Source organism: Diaphorina citri, unplaced genomic scaffold (assembly GCF_000475195.1).
Source record: "Diaphorina citri unplaced genomic scaffold, Diaci psyllid genome assembly version 1.1 scaffold769, whole genome shotgun sequence".
In the NCBI taxonomy this organism is placed as follows: domain Eukaryota; kingdom Metazoa; phylum Arthropoda; class Insecta; order Hemiptera; family Psyllidae; genus Diaphorina; species Diaphorina citri.
In genome coordinates, this window is record NW_007378202.1 from 66,875 (window position 1) to 85,114 (window position 18,240).

The 18,240-nt window shown below is 36.1% G+C and overlaps 1 protein-coding gene across 1 annotated transcript in view; it reads right to left on the bottom strand.

Annotated features, from left to right (window-relative positions):
* The window catches only part of LOC103511924 (uncharacterized protein DDB_G0284459), a 49,325-nt gene extending 31,524 nt beyond the window's left edge, over positions 1–17,801 (bottom strand). Inside the window, exon 1 of the mRNA XM_026825544.1 lies at positions 17,755–17,801. The gene's annotated coding sequence lies outside the window, so the exon portion shown is untranslated. The remainder of the gene's footprint in view (positions 1–17,754) is intronic.
* Positions 17,802–18,240: the final 439 nt, after the last annotated feature.

The following is an 18,240-nucleotide window of genomic DNA, read 5'->3' on the forward strand; positions in this document are numbered from 1 at the left end:
AACATCAAAAAACATATTGAAAAAAATCCAGTTATGTTCCATCACATGGAGCAGTGGGCAGTATTTACGACGTGGTGATGAGATTGTTTTATTCTTATTTTTTGTGTGATCGCGGGGCGTTTACACGGCTCACTTTTTTATTAGTATTCTCCACATTAATACGGGCGACCCTTCTCTCACTAATTAAATAATAATACAATAAAGAAACGAAAAGACTATAAATCCTATAGCTTAACTGTTCTATACTTAACTTATTAGTATTGTTTTAATATTTCAGTACGAGAGGTATAATGCTGATAATAGAATACTTGTTCCGAGAATAAGATAAGATAAATCAACAAAGGAAAGGAAGAAAAAAAAGTAAAAAAATCTATGACCATAAAAAAAAGAGCAAAAAGTGTCATTAGAGAAATCAGATGGGAGTGTATGACATTTGATAGTGGAAGGTGTTTTATATCTTTCACCGATACTATCCCCATATATTCAGATAAAATACAAATATCCCATTAGTGGTTGTTAAGTTGTTGGCTTAAATAAATAAATAATCTGGTTTACTGAACACTGAAGGTGGTATTTAAAGCTGACAAGATTAGTTTGTCTTAAGCTACCAGGATTCAAAAATTCCCTCAACTCCCGCAGGGCGCAGTCTCAACAAGATATTACTTTCTTGACAGCTAATAATACACATTGATATGTTATACAAATTACTAGATCTTGATTTTGAAGAATTCTGGGTGAGTTTTTTAAGGAGAGTTTGAAGATCTAGTATGGATGATAGAAAAGATAGGTGTTACGAGTAGGCTAACACATCAGGGTTATTGTGTGAAATAGTTTGACGAAGATTGGGAGTGTCAGCCTGTCTTGATGTTGATGGATTATTTTGTGGAAGGTAATTAGAAATTACATCATATAGCGTTGTTCCATCAGATAAGCAGAGTTTAAGATGAACAGATGATTCTGTTTGAGAATAACATATGTTAATAATAAGATAAGAAACCTGTCCTGATTTTGTTCAAGACATGGATATTAAGGATAAAGGACCCCAGATGGTGAGGGGTCCACAATCAAGAAACTAAATGGAGAGATAATTGGGATAAACCTATTAGTAGACACAAAACACCAAGGATTTTCAATTCTTTAGTGCAAAATAGAAGATCATGATTTGAGGGACAAAGCTCATTATACTGTCAGAATTTTGCCACAAGACAAGAACTTGCAGAAGGTTAAAGTATGTTGAGGATTTAGATTGTATGGTTACATCCATTAATAGAATCAACTCTGCATTTTTTATTAATCCATTATACAAAATCAAATTCAATGCGGTAGGGATACATTTTAGGATTTCGTGACCGCTTAAAAGAGATAAATTTATAGAAACATCTCACAAATGAATTGACATTACGAAATTCAGAATCCAAACAATCTTTTGTGGCCAGGCACGCACCTAATGCATTTCCTTTCTAAAATTCTATTCGATTCTTCGGAATTGATTTTGAAATTGGAAATAATTAAACAGAAATGCTTCGGCTGTTTTCATGCGTTAAATTATAATTATAAAAAAAGTAAAAGAGACTAGAGGTCAACCAGTATGCGGTGAGAGAGTTTTAAAACTTAATGATATAATCAAAATGTTATTATAAGGGGATAATAAGTCGAACATGTTAAGGTGTAATTAAAAGAAGAAAAAAATCTTCGTTCAAGTTAGAAATTAAAACTGAATGTAGATATTGGACAAAAAATGATATCTTAATGATATAATCAATATAGGAAATGAATAGAAACAGTTTAAAGTTCATAAAGAAAGGTCTGAAGCCACATGCTATGAACATTCAACATCCACGGGAGATGGGCTGAAGAAATTTTCTGATGAGTTAATCAGGAATCATTATGTTTCAATTCTTCTCAATGTTGGTTTATGAATGTTCGTCGCGTCATTCTTTTGTCGTGGAAACTAATATTGTTTTGTTAGAATGAAAACGTAATTCTTTTGTTAAACTTTGGTCTAGCCGTAAAAACTCATCAATCAATTTCACAATCGAAAGATTGATTCAACGAGTAGTGTTACTCTTGGAATGTACTTTCAAAAATTTTCTAGGTAGATATCTCCTTTTATCTGAGGACTGTGACAACTTTGCTACCTTTGATGATAGAAACACCTCTGATTTTGAAGGTCTTACTTTTTCTGTCAGAACGGAAAAGAGAGCTGAAGTCATCCCCTCTTGAACTTGGTTTGTTATGCTCTTTGTTTCAATATTCACGCTCATTTGTCATTACTACCCCTCCTTCTACTTGATTTTAACATTTTCTGCTCATTGATTTCAATATCTTAACGGTTTTTCTAGAGACCTCGCTTTTCTCGCGTGTCTTCAACAGGAAAAGGACATGCATCACTGGGTTACACTAATATTGTTTTCAAGAGCTTTTGTCTAGAGAAGAAACGGTGATTTTTACTGGTAAAAAAAAGAGACTTTTCAGTACCATCCAAATGCCCGTTCCTGAAGGCACCTTCATAAATGGACAGCAGAAAAGAACCATTAATAAGGCAATTCCCCTTCCAGCAGAAAAACTGCAAGGGGACTTTTATCCCCATTAGCATTTTTTATAGCAGTGACCAAATTTACCTTTGGTCACTGCTATGCCAGCTTCAAGCCCCAAATTAGCCTTACTAACATAAGTCGGTGCCCCTTATTCCCTTCAGTCGACAAAATGAAGAGGTTTTAGCGTTAGGGAATAAACACATAACACATTCAGCTGTTCAATTATTGTCTTCAGCAAGGCTTGCAAGAGCGTAGGTAATTGCTGGTTGCAATTCGATTGGTTCTTGGGGGGCTTACGTCAAGGTATCGGCAAATCAACAATCAGCCATCTATTCAAATAGATGATTGTTGCACGGTGTTGCTATCAGTCACGATAGCAGTGATGATTCAGGTGCAATGGGGAAATAATTGGTTATCTCGCAGTTCTGCTCTGCTTCTTTACTTCATCGCTACACCAAGTGCCCGAGACTATTATCTGTTTCTATTTATTCTATTATCTGCTTCAATTTCGAGTGCATTATCTGTTTTCATTTCCTGTCCATTATCTGTTCCTATCCTATTATCTGTTTCAATTCTATTATCTGTTTCCATTTCGAGTCCCATTACCTATCTGTTTCCATTCCGAGTCCCATTATCTGTTCCTATTCTATTATCTGCTTCAATTTCGAGTGCATTATCTGTTTTCATTTCCTGTCCATTATCTGTTCCTATCCTATTATCTGTTTCAATTCTATTATCTGTTTCCATTTCGAGTCCCATTACCTATCTGTTTCCATTCCGAGTCCCATTATCTGTTCCTATTCTATTATCTGCTTCAATTTCGAGTGCATTATCTGTTTTCATTTCCTGTCCATTATCTGTTCCTATCCTATTATCTGTTTCAATTCTATTATCTGTTTCCATTTCGAGTCCCATTACCTATCTGTTTCCATTCCGAGTCCCATTATCTGTTCCTATTCTATTATCTGCTTCAATTTCGAGTGCATTATCTGTTTTCATTTCCTGTCCATTATCTGTTCCTATCCTATTATCTGTTTCAATTCTATTATCTGTTTCCATTTCGAGTCCCATTACCTATCTGTTTCCATTCCGAGTCCCATTATCTGTTCCTATTCTATTATCTGCTTCAATTTCGAGTGCATTATCTGTTTTCATTTCCTGTCTGTTTGTTTGTCCACATATTCTAGACTAGTTCAATTTCCTAGCGGGAAGTTAGTTGCCTTTAGTTTTTTCATCAGGAAATCTCATGTTTCCGGTTAAAAAGGGTGAGATTGTTTTCTTTTCTTTTTATACTTGCATTGGCATTTCGTACCTTGTATGTATCTGTATAGCTTGTATAGGTACCTATGTATCTTATGTAGGTAGGTTTGTAGTTTGTACCTACATATATGTAGGTAATTTTCTCTTCAAATCTCTCTATCTCTTTCTGCAAGTAGACTGCAACAATCTTGGCCAAAGTTAAAGGTATTAAGGAGCAGATAGGTACCTACACAATAAAATTATATTTTACTGCAGATTAGACTTTTATCAGTGAAAAGAAATCTGTGTCCATTTCGAGAACACAATATGCATTGGCTTTTTATTCATCATCATGAAAATCAATCCTAAGATTGGTAAGAAGCTCTCCACTCTTCTCTATTTGACGTCTTCCTTTTCATTTCCGTGTAAGAGTTGGATCCGGAATACTTCACAATCTGGTTGATGTATATACATATAGGTAGCTATTTATATCTTTTGACCAACACATACATACATTGCACTTTTTTTTCTTTTTTTCTATTTTTTTAACTTTTTCATCTGAACAACAATGTCAAGAATGAATTTCAATTTTTACAAATAGGTACCTAACTACTAACTAGTTCATTTATGTCCGGTTTTTTTCTGATGTACGGCGCCATTTTTTGTTTCTCGTATTGTAAAAAAACAGCATTTTTTTTTTTTTTTTTTTTTTTTTTAATAAAATTTCTTGTAAAAAAGCAGCCAACATATAGAGATCAATTTTTACTTTCTATTACCAATATGTATAGGAAACCTATACATTAATACAAGGTAATGAGAAAGTATTGCAATAGGTCCATATTTTCAAAATCGGAAAATTGATGAAAATATCCGTTTTAGGTGCCCTGAGTCCCAAAAAGTGAACAAATATACCAACTAACATTTATGGAAATTCGATATTTATCTATGAAGCCCGAGGAGCATTGTTTGTTCCTGGCTAGATATGGGTAACGTCACCAACTAACATTTATGGAAATTCGATATTTATCTATGAAGCCCGAGGAGCATTGTTTGTTCCTGGCTAGATATGGGTAACGTCCCCTTGTCCCGAGTCTTAATGTTAATTGTATGTAGATTGTGAAGTTTACACATGTTATTATTTGTACATTGTGAAATTAGAGAAGCAATAACAATAAAAACCATGGAATTTATTTCATTTCTTTAAATTACACTTTGTAAGACGTTAATGTTTTACCGTGTCCCCTGTTTGTGCTTGCTGTAAGTCGACAATGAATTACAAGCCACCAGCGGGTAAAAATCCCGCTAGAATGGAATACTCCCCCTCTCAATGACTTCACACTTGAGTTAATGCTATCAGCAACAAAATACAACAGTTCCGAGTTGCTGTTGAAAAGATAATTACAGCCTGCACCATGCACACTACATTTCTAATGGGGATATTTCAACTGAGGTACGAGCGGGAAATGACAGTCCAACTCGTAAATAATACACATAACGGTTCATATAAATTGATTTTTGACCTCGCCTGGGATTGAACCCGGACCTACTGCGAGCTCTGCCACTGTTATGCGCGCACGCCACGGAAGCCAGCAGCTCTTTCTACTTGACCGATTTTGATATTTCATTATGTCGGGACTTCTAGCAGAATGTGCCTTTTACCTATGTTAAAACGAAAGTGCTACTAGTAATCCTGCTGGCTCATTAAATAAAACTATATTAAATAAGACATAGCGACGATGTCGAGGTATAAGAGAACAATTGAACAATAAGCTGGCACGTTCCCTCCTTGATAACATGACGACGATGTTCAGAAATCTAACTCCCATGTTTAAGCTTATACAATTACAATTACTTATTTTCCGTGCAAATTCCGCGAATTTGTCAATTACCCGAGCACGAACATAAAAAACATATTGATAAAAAGTTATGTCATACATGAGCAATGCAGTACTTTACGAGCGTCGTGATGAGATTGTTTTTATTTTATTTTTTGTGTGATCGCGGGGCGTTTACACGCTCAACTTTTTTATTAGTATCTCCACATTATACGGGCGTACCCTTCTCTCACTAATTAAATATAATACAAGTAAAAGAAACGAAAGACTATAAAACTTATAGCTTAACTGTTTCTATACTTAACTTATTAGTATTGTTAATATTTCAAGTAGAGAGGTAATAATGCTGATAATAAATACTTGTATCCGAGAATAAGATAAATAAAATAACAACAGGAAAGAAGAAAAAAAAGTTAAAAAAAAATCTATGACATAGAAAAAAAGAGCAAAAAGTGTCATTAGAGAAATCAGATGGGAGTGTATGACATTTGATAGTGGAAGGTGTTTTATATCTTTCACCGATACTATCCCCATATATTCAGATAAAATACAAATATCCCATTAGTGGTTGTTAAGTTGTTGGCTTAAATAAATAAATAATCTGGTTTACTGAACACTGAAGGTGGTATTTAAAGCTGACAAGATTAGTTTGTCTTAAGCTACCAGGATTCAAAAATTCCCTCAACTCCCGCAGGGCGCAGTCTCAACAAGATATTACTTTCTTGACAGCTAATAATACACATTGATATGTTATACAAATTACTAGATCTTGATTTTGAAGAATTTGATAGATCATATTTTTTATCATTAGTGAATCTTTTAAGCTTCCTTTTGGTGCTGAGTCTTATTTTGATGAATAGTAAATTATGGTCACTGTTTATGTCAGCCCCTGGGTACGTTTTGCATTGTAGGACATGTCTTTGATTATTATTTTTAAGGAGACAAAAATTAACCTGGCATGTAATATAAATATAACTTACATTGTATGGCTCGAAATTCTTTCTTTAGGAATGAATACAGAGTATAAGTATAAGAGAAATTTATGATGAAGGCCATATTCCAAATGACTTTAAAGTTATTAGAGGTGGTAAAAGGCGAGACTGGAAACAATATAATCTGATAGGTACTGTATATATAGGTAGCTACCTATTTATATCTTTTGACCAACACATACATGTACATTGCACTTTTTTTTCTATTTTTTAACTTTTTCATCTGAACAACAATGTCAAGAATGAATTTCAATTTTTACAAATAGGTACCTAACTAGTTCATTTATGTCCGTTTTTTTTTTTTCTGATGTGCGGGATTCTTTTTATTAAGATATAATCTAGTTGGTACTTGTCAATTCCCCCAGGTTTTGTCCAGGTATACCGTCTACTGAGTGGTTGTTGAAATAGGGTGTTAGCAATCACCAGATCTTTTTCCTTACAGAAGTCTATAAGTCTCTCTCCTCTTTTATTTCTTTGTCCATAGCCATAGTTTCCAACAATGTTATCCACTTTTATAGAACCAGCTACTGCATTCCAATCTCCAAGAATTATCAATTTTTCATTCCCATTGGTTAGATCTAGAACATCGTCAATTTGATCATATGTTTCTTCTATTTCCTCATCGGTGTGGCCACTTGTAGGCATATAAATCTGTATCACATTTAGGATTTCTTTCTCATTGACTTGAAATTTGACTAGCATAATCCTTTGGTTGTATAATACTACGTTTTGTACTCTGTTTCCCCAATCTTTGTTCATAACTATACCAACTCCGGCTATTCCTCTATCATCACCTGAAAAAATGATTCTATGATTATCGATCCAATAATCTCCTTGATCTTTCTTCTTGATCTCACTTATTCCGACCATATCCATTTCTAATCTTGTCATTTCAATTAATAAATTTTCCAATTTTCCATTGACTCCCAATGATCGAACATTCCAGGTTCCGATTTTAATTAAATTTTGCTTCTTGGGGTTTTTGTTTTTGTTTATAATAGCTGCATCTAAATCAGGCACCACCCGGAAATCCGATTGTGGGCCTATTTTACTTCCGGAATATTTTAACTTAGAAGAAGCCATCATAGAGTTGTTGTGTGAGCTAACACTTGAGATATTATGTGAGGGTTTCTCCTTGCCAACACATCGCAGTACAACAGCCGTTGTTACGGTCTCCGTAACCGCCTGTTGATGTCTGATCCGTAGCTGTTCCAACTTCATAGTCTCCACCCACAGTCAGTACTGTAACAGCTGCTCCCCTGTCACAGGTTTGGCTCTTCTTAGTGTTTTTTTGTGTTTACATGGCATCGGTAGAAATTTTTAATCCGAACATTCTGGTGTTCTCGTGTTGACCCGGCACCTAAAAGGGAAATGTCCCTCCTCGCCCATCTGATGAGAGACAAACATTACATACTACGGAAAGGGTACGCGGAACGAGACGAATGTAGGTAGCATTTTGTTTTATAAAAAATGGCGATAAAACACGAACTTATTACAAAACAGTAGAACTTATTTGAGTTATTCGGCTATTGAAAGACATTTTGACTGCACCACCATACAAAGTGAAAAGGCTCATTTTATCTCCTGTTCTATTAAAACTGTAATCCCACGGAGAGTCCACAGATCACGGACCCTGGATTTGAAAATTCAAACACCCCAACTATTTCAACAATATACACTCACCAACAACCTCAACTAACCACTACCCTTCACTCCAACTAACCACTTCCACTAATTCCCAAACATAATTATGTTCTCATCACCAACTTATTGCTCATAAATTCTCAACTATGCTCAGCCCAGCGTTGATTCAACGAGTGGTGTTACTCTTGGAATGTACTTTCAAAAATTTTCTAGCTAGATATCTCCTTTTATCTGATGACTGTTACAACTTTGCTACCTTTGATGATAGAAACAACTCTGATTTTGAAGGTCTTACTTTTTCTGTCAGAACGGAAAAGAGAGCTGAAGTCATCCCCTCTTGAACTTGGTTTGTTATGCTCTTTGTTTCAATATTCACGCTCATTTGTCATTACTACCCCTCCTTCTACTTGATTTTAACATTTTCTGCTCATTGATTTCAATATCTTAACGGTTTTTCTAGAGACCTCGCTTTTCTCGCGTGTCTTGTTTCAATATTCACGCTCATTTGTCATTACTACCACTCCTTCTACTTGATTTTAACATTTTCTGCTCATTGATTTCAATATCTTAACGGTTTTTCTAGAGACCTCGCTTTTCTCGCGTGTCTTCAACAGGAAAAGGACATGCATCACTGGGTTACACTAATATTGTTTTCAAGAGCTTTTGTCTAGAGAAGAAACGGTGATTTTTACTGGTAAAAAAAAGAGACTTTTCAGTACCATCCAAATGCCCGTTCCTGAAGGCACCTTCATAAATGGACAGCAGAAAAGAACCATTAATAAGGCAATTCCCCTTCCAGCAGAAAAACTGCAAGGGGACTTTTATCCCCATTAGCATTTTTTATAGCAGTGACCAAATTTACCTTTGGTCACTGCTATGCCAGCTTCAAGCCCCAAATTAGCCTTACTAACATAAGTCGGTGCCCCTTATTCCCTTCAGTCGACAAAATGAAGAGGTTTTAGCGTTAGGGAATAAACACATAACACATTCAGCTGTTCAATTATTGTCTTCAGCAAGGCTTGCAAGAGCGTAGGTAATTGCTGGTTGCAATTCGATTGGTTCTTGGGGGGCTTACGTCAAGGTATCGGCAAATCAACAATCAGCCATCTATTCAAATAGATGATTGTTGCACGGTGTTGCTATCAGTCACGATACCAGTGATGATTCAGGTGCAATGGGGAAATAATTGGTTATCTCGCAGTTCTGCTCTGCTTCTTTACTTCATCGCTACACCAAGTGCCCGAGACTATTATCTGTTTCTATTCAGAGTCTATCTGTTCCTATTCTAATATCTGTTTCTATTTCGAGTCAAATTATCTAGCTGTTTCTATTCCGAGTCCCATTACCTGTTCTTATCCTATTATCTGTTTCCATTCCGAGTCTATCTTCCTATTCTATTATTATCTGTTTCCATTCCGAGTCTACTATCTGTCCCTAGTCTTCTTTTATCTGTTTCCATTCCGAGTCCCATTATCTGTTCCTATTCTATTATCTGCTTCAATTTCGAGTGCATTATCTGTTTTCATTTCCTGTCCATTATCTGTTCCTATCCTATTATCTGTTTCAATTCTATTATCTTTTTCCATTTCGAGTCCCATTACCTATCTGTTTCCATTCCGAGTCCATTATCTGTTCCTATTCTTCCCTGCGTCATTTCCAGCTATTTTGTAAAATCAACTGGTTGAATCTCTTCCGCCCGTCCGGCCATTGACCATGTTTCAACTGTAACCCTGTCAAGGAGCCCTTACAGGGTGCTATCAACCGGGCCAGCTGAACCCTGGTTTTTTTTTTAAAGGTGTTACTCCTTTATCCTTCCTCCTTTCTCATCCTGGCTTAGGACAGGCAACGGCGGAGTTGGACAGGCAACGGCGGAGTTAATTCCATTATCTGTTTCTATTTCGAGTCAAATTATCTAGCTGTTTCTATTCCGAGTCCAATTATCTGTTCTTATCCTATTATCTGTTTCCATTCCGAGTCTATTATCTGTCCCCAGTCTTCTTTTATCTGTTTCTATTCCGAGTCCCATTACCTATCTGTTTCTATTCAGAGTCCACTATCTGTTTCCATTCCGAGTCCCATTATCTGTTCCTATTCTGTTATCTGTTTCCACTTAAAGTTCCATTATCTGTTCCTATTCTTTTATCTGCTTCCATTCCGAGTGCATTATCTGTTTCCATTTCCTGTCCATTATCTGTTCCTATCCTATTATCTGTTTCAATTCCGAGTCCTATTATCTGTTTCGAGTCCCATTACCTATCTGTTTCCATTCCGAGTCCATTATCTGTTCCTATTCTTCCCTGCGTCATTTCCAGCTATTTTGTAAAACAGTTTGTCTCCAATTGTATTTTTATTGTCTTTTTTATTCTCGTCTTCCTCTCGCACAGAGCGTAAAAAACGAGACAATAATTTTCCCTTTGTAATAATTTCCTTCCATGTATGCCTATTGTGCATAAAACCAATAAAATTTGTAATTGCACAAGTACCTATATCCAATGGGGGGGAGGGGGGGTCAAAGTTCTAATACTCGTTTGACATAAGGGGGTGAGCGTTTGATTGAGTTGTGATGGCCAAGTTTCGTGCGTGATTATTGATTATAGTTATTATACCTAGTTTAATATTACGGTTAATGCTATTATAGTAACTGATGGCAGGTGACAGCTGAGCGTTCACATCGTTATCCCAACCAATAGCGTGTCCTAAAGGTTGTTTGTTTATTGAACTGGAGGGGGGATACATTTGACCAAGAACCCCCTAAAAACGAGAAACTTCAAAGTAACCATTTCTTGGAGCTAGATACAATATATATAATTTCCTAATATGTATCCTGTATTTTGTACTAGACAATCTAAACTGTCAAATTTGATTCTAGGCAATCTCAGACCAGCCACTCACGCTCAGATCGTCTCTGTCAGACGGTCTGAGAGATAGATACAATAATATATATAATTTCCCAATACGTATCCTGTATTTTGTACTAGAATAGAATAGAATATACCTTGTTTATCCTGCCAGAATGAGACTGAAAAGTCCCTTTACTCCCGCAGTCTAGACAATCTAAACTGTCAAATTTGATTCTAGGCAATCTCAGACCAGCCACTCACGCTCAGATCGTCTCTGTCAGACGGTCCGAGAGTAAAGTGTCACATCAGATTACAATATGTTTTGTTTCCACTGACAGGATAGGACTGTAAAGTCCAATTTTCATAGCTGCACTATAATTCTTTATTATGTGCCAAATTATAGGTAGTAATTTCGTAGAGTCTATCTGTTTCTATTTAGAGTCTATCTGTTCCTATTCCATTCATCATCATGAAAATCAATCCTAAGATTGGTAAGAAGCTCTCCACTCTTCTCTATTTGACGTCTTCCTTTTCATTAATTATAGGTAGTAATTTCGCATATCCACTAACGGAATTCCGTCATCTCCACTAATGTAAGTAATGTACTTTAGTCACATCCAATGCCAATGACGAAAACATGGTACATCCACTAACAAAATAAAATTTATCTTCATGACAATTCGATTCTGTCTTTAAATAAGTTCGCTTTAATATCTGCATGTCAGTTCACTTAATATCCATTTTGGTCCACAATGATTTGCAAGTTCAAAACGAATTTCGCTACTGAAGTTTTTGGCAAGAGATCTGTTGTAGAACTTTCATTATCTTTGAATTCATCTCAGTTTCTAAATTTTGTTCGGTACAAGGTGTTGTATTCAAGTTCTGAGTGTCTTGATCTCACTTAGTGAGGTGTTCAACTGTTCATAGTAAACTTATCTTAACCACTGAAAGCCCCCCAAGAACCAATCGAAATGGCCGATCTTAACCACTGAAAGTTAACACAGTGTCAAGGGTTTTCTTTGACGTCAACCATTTGGTTTACAGGTTTTTCTTAAACTCTGGCTCAACTGAAAACTCTCTGTGGTAAGATCAGGCATTAGTGGGACACGGAAAGCAAAGCAAAGTGTGGATTTGTGCTTAGATAACTCATTGTGGATTTGTTCACATAGTTAACTTCAGGTAAATGTGCGCTGGCTCAACTGAAAACTCTCTGTGGTAAGATCAGGCATTAGTGTGGGACACGGAAAGCAAAGCAAAGTGTGGATTTGTGCTTAGATAACTCATTGTGGATTTGTTCACATAGTTAACTTCAGGTAAATGTTGCTCATACTTAACGCAGAATGCACCAGGAATTCCACTATTTTTCACACTAAATTCGCTATGCCTGTTAGTCAGCTGTGTCAGGAAGTCTTCCATCGTTCTTCCTATATTCCACACCACCTCGTCATTACCTAATGTTCACCACTAATGAGCAATTAACTCCACTAATTGCTTTCAACTCACGAGAGCACCAGACTCTTCGGTTGATCTATTCACACGAAAATGATATGGTGTTTAGCTGGAACACTTTCTATTACCTTGAGCAGGATTAGGAAAGAAAGTAAAAGGAGATTTTTCACAGGAATGTCATCGGGATTTCGAGGACTTCTCGGTGAGACGAATGGAAAATCCTTTTGACCTTGAAACATCGATGAAGATATCTCCGAAGGAAAAAAAATCAGTCTATTAGCCTATAACATTGCTTTTCTAATCTAGGATAAGATTAGGGAAAGTGACAAACATGAAAAAATACAGAGTTGGACCTGTGCTCTATTGTTTGCCAGAGCAGACCAAACGAGCGCTTTGACCAAACAGTGTATTTGAATAATGGGATGGTCCTCCACACAATATAGTTGAAGCTCTGTCTACCAATAATTCAAGAAAAGACATGATTATCAGATTATCACACTCAGAAATCCAAAGGCGTCCCGAAGAAATGACGAATGGAAAATCCTTTTGACCTTGAAACATTGATGAAGATATCTCCGAAGGAAAAAAAATCAGTCTATTAGCCTATAACATTGCTTTTCTTATCTAGGATAAGATTAGGGAAAGTGACAAACATGAAAAAATACAGAGTTGGACCTGTGCTCTATTGTTTGCCAGAGCAGACCAAACAGTGTATTTGAATAATGGGATGGTCCTCCACACAACATAGTTGAAGCTCTGTCTACCAATAATTCAAGAAAAGACATGATTATCAGATTATCACACTCAGAAATCCTAAGGCGTCCCGAAGAAAATGTGGATGGTAGAGAGCATTCAGGACTTCATACAAGCTCTCAACATAATAAGTAACAAAGTCTCAAGCAAGTAACCACTGCGCCATATTAGAGTCAAAGATTTTGGACACCTCCTACAATTGACACCTCCTGATTGATTTTTTGACACCTCCTGATTTTGGACACCTCCTGTATAGACATTGAATTCAGGCGAATATTACAATGATACAATGAACAGACTCTGTTTTAGAGATAGCAAAAAAAGTTCCACGCAAAACATTGCATGAGCAAGGTAAAATTCTCTTTTCAGACGGTATATTAGAGTCAAAGATTTTGGACACCTCCTACAATTGACACCTCCTGTCACCTCCTGATTGATTTTTTGACACCTCCTGATTTTGGACACCTCCTGTCTATGCAATACCCTGCATAGACATTGAATTCAGGCGAATATTACAATGAACAGACTCTGTTTTAGAGATAGCAAAAAAAGTTCCACGCAAAACATTGCATGAGCAAGGTAAAATTCTCTTTTCAGACGGGTTTTTTTTTCTTCCTCTTTTTTTCTATTTACTTTTTGTTCTGGCAAGTCATAATTGTACTCATGCAGAATACGAGTGCCTTGAGTTTAATCTCTAGCTGTCATTCACACTCAGACAGACGCTCAGGTATGTCTGAGATATTAATCTTGCCGAATGATAAATAATTAAAAGATAGACGCGGAAATTTTTGGACGCTCGCCATGAAAAATTGAGCTACGGGTTCATAGTTTACACCCCAAATATTTGTGTTGGTTTCAACTCAGGCGTGGAGTGAAAACGGATTTAGAGATGGTCAATTTATACCTTTCCACAGAGGGGGGAACAAACCAAAAATGTACATATTCAAACGCACCATTCTCAAAAAATCCATTTAGTACGTCAACAGCTAGCGACCAGGTTTTGGTTACTTTCTCAACGGGTTAATGGTTTACACCCCAAATATTTGTGTTGGTTTCAACTCAGGCGTGGAGTGAAAAGTGATTTAGAGATGGTCAATTTATACCTTTCCACAGAGGGGGGAACATACCAAAAATGTACATATTCAAACGCACCATTCTCAAAAAATCCATTTAGTACGTCAACAGCTAGCGACCAGGTTTTGGTAACTTTCTCAGGACTCTAGTCTTGGAACTCAGGACTCTAGGACAGACTAGAAAGATATGGAGATCCAAGAACCAAGTAGTTTGTAAACAAGAAATCTTGATACCAGACAGAGATTATAGTCTTTATTTTATTTGTATTTAAAGTTTAGTCTCAATACATGTCTTATTGATTCTTAAGCTACAAGTTTATATGTAAATAGTTTTTATTTATTGGGCCCTTAAAATGGCTCTTAATACATAACATCACAGAGAATGTGTCAAGAGTGTGCCCCATGTCACTGTCAATGCCGTCTGGAAACATTGGTAGGAAACGGGTAGGCGTAAGGTAACCAAAGACGTCCAGACTTAATGAGCCCACCACGCCCTGAAAGGTTATGACCAAGCCTACGCATTACCTGTTTGTACTATTTTGAGAGGCACTCATTGCATGTTTACATTGTGGTTCCCGTGGGACGTGGGCTGGATGTTATTGTCCTGTTTTTTTACTGATTTAGGTATTAGTGTTTTTTTGTGTTTACATGGCATCGGTAGAAATTTTTAATCCGATCTTTCTGGTGTTCTCGAGTTGACCCGGCACCTAAAAGGGAAATGTCTCTCCTCGCCCATCTGATGAGAGACAAACATTACATACTACCGAAAGGGTACGCGGAATGAGACGAATGTAGGTAGCATTTTGTTTTCTAAAAAATGGCGATAAAACACGAACTTATTACAAAACAGTAGAACTTATTTGAGTTGTTCGGCTATTGAAAGACATTTTGACTGCACCACCATAAAAGGCTCATTTTATCTCCTGTTCTATTAAAACTGTAATCCCACGGAGAGTCCACAGATCACGGACCCTGGGTTTGAAAATTCAAACACCCCAACTATTTCAACAATATACACTCACCAGCAACCTCAACTAACCACTACCCTTCACTCGAACTAACCACTTCCACTAATTCCCAAACATAATTATGTTCTCATCACCAACTTATTGCTCATAAATTCTCAACTATGCTCAGCCCAGCGGCACCATTTTCGTTTGACCTCAACCCCGGAAAACATATCGCGAATATCTTCATCTGAAAATATTTTGTGCCATGCTCTGACATAACACAAAGCAATGAATGTACAGTTGCACAATGAAATATACAGTTGCAGGTAGAACAATGTATGATTCATGTGAAGATAATTATGTTTTGAGAATTTTGACATTAAAATGACTACTGACTAATTCTAATTATCATTGAGATTGATCAGTCCTGTTACGACCTGAAACCATGTTCGGCTAATCAGGTATTCTTCATTACCCTTCACAATGGCGGATCTATTATTGACAGCCTAAAACCTTATCTTCGATATTGATCGCCCTGGGCAAGACAAGTCTCCAAGATCTTTCAGTTATAGGATTTTAATGAGAGGTCGAATTTCTTTAGATCTTTGCAGACAAAAGAGTTGCCGTTTCTAGTTGCCTGGGAGGCAGTGGTTAACGTCATTGACTTTCGAGCTGAAGGATACGGGTTCATATACCGGTGAATATAGTGATGGATTCAGTAACCTCTACGGATGTTAAATTTAACAACAAGGTTGATCTCATCCGGTCAGAATAAACGAGATTATTTTCTATTGGAATGGTGTGTTTTATCTAGTTAGCGACTAGATGTATTGATTGGTATGTTTCCTGTCCATAAAAGTATGAACCAGTTTGATTGTTCAGATAAGTTAGTGTTAATTGAAAGGAAAACAGTACCTGCATAAAGGTTTGCATAAAACATGGAGCTATGAGAATTAAGCTCAACAGAAAAAAAAATGTTCAGAAACAGAAAACAACTAATGAAAGTTCACTTCTCTGGAACCAGAGCTAACTAAACAGGTCTAGCTGTAAGGCTGGGCCTAAGGCCTAAAGGCCATTTTGCCAAAGCAAAAAAAAAAAGATGCAAATATAAAAGGTAAAATGGTAAGACTTCGGAAATGGACTCCTTTAGGAATGTAACCTCACACTTCGTGAACCTAGGATTGGTAACTTTGGTAAGGTTGGCCTTTACAAAGTCATGCAGTACCTATAACTTCGATTTAACGAAACCCATGAGAAACTTTGAATAAGAGCTTCTTTTTACATAAACCATTTGTATTTTTACATTTCTATGTTTATTCTAAACATAAAGAAGTTTCGTGAAGAAGAAGTTCAATTAGCTTAAAGTTCGGTTAAAATAAAGCTCAAAGGCAGGATGATAACCATTTCCTCATTATGTAGGTACATCAAATAACACAGTTCATTATATTGAGTTCCACTGTAATGACAAGAAACATGTAGTAGCTCTCATTATTTAAATCTACTTAAATCATTACTGGGTTTAATTCTAAATAACCTTCAAGTCAGCTTAACGTATAGATAGGTTCAAGGAAAACTTCAGCCCCAGACCAAAACAGCTGACCCACCACTGACACAGCAATAATTCAGATGTTATCCCTGACTTCTGTATAGGCTACTTATTCTATGGTTGAATCTAAAAATGGTCATTACCTGTGCGTTCGAGAGATTAGAAGATTTAATTCCGTAATTCCTTATAGGTAAATCACATACCTATCAAATGCATTAAATGGATATAATATCTATTATATCGAGTTACCAAATGAGTCCAAAGCCACTAAAAAAAGAAAAAGTAAACGTACAAAAATCGACAATTACAGGTACGAGTAATTACGAAACGAAAAATTACTAATTACGGGGATTTCGATTTTTAATTTCCCTTGGTTTTTAAAAAAAATACCAAAAATGAAATTTGGCGTTTAACCGCACTCACGGAGTTGTGCACAACCAAAAACCACTTTAATTGACAATAAGAGAAATCGAACCCAGCCACTGATAACGTGATTACAAACTATACGTATACGTAAGCGTAGAAAAAAGTGTAAACAAAATAGAGGGACTTTATAAATTCGTCGAAAAGTCAGACAACTATGTGTAAATAAATTCAATGTAAATATTTATATTAAAAGATGTTAAAAAATTAAAATTCGGGGTCCAAAATTTTAGATTTATGAATGTATATAAATATCATACGACTTGTTTGTTAAGATCAGGACATAACGCTTTTTTATATATTTTTAAAAATATTTAAGAACACAATAGCATGCTTAGGATGAATTAATTGACGAGTTTTTGGGTTCAAAAATATTTTAAAAATTTTAAATCAAAAAGCCGCTCTGTATTTCCATTTTTTTATACTTCGAGAAACCAAAGAATAAAAAATGATAAAACACAAACAAAACTCACACAAAGTATATAAACTGAAACTGCTCGCTGGCAGAGCACTCTCCGAGTTCAGACTGTTCAGAGTCACAACTAAACTAATGAACTTCTTGTTACTGAATATAATTTCTGAGTTTCTCTGCAGGGAGAATACGAATCAAACCACAATACTACATGCCACATGTATACTTCGAGAAACCACCAAAGAATAAAAAATGATAAAACACAAACAAAACTCACACAAAGTATATAAACTGAAACTGCTCGCTAGCACTCTCCGAGTTCAGACTGTTCAGAGTCACAACTAATGAACTTCTTGTTACTGAATATAATTTCTGAGTTTCTCTGCAGGGAGAATACGAATCAAACCACAATACTACATGCCACATGGTTACAGAAATTCTCTCTTCAATTGAAAAAAAGTATAAAATACCACGTGACGTCATTAAAATCCCTCCAGTGATTCGATTGAGAAAATACAATAGACATCTGGTCAATGAACTAAGCGGG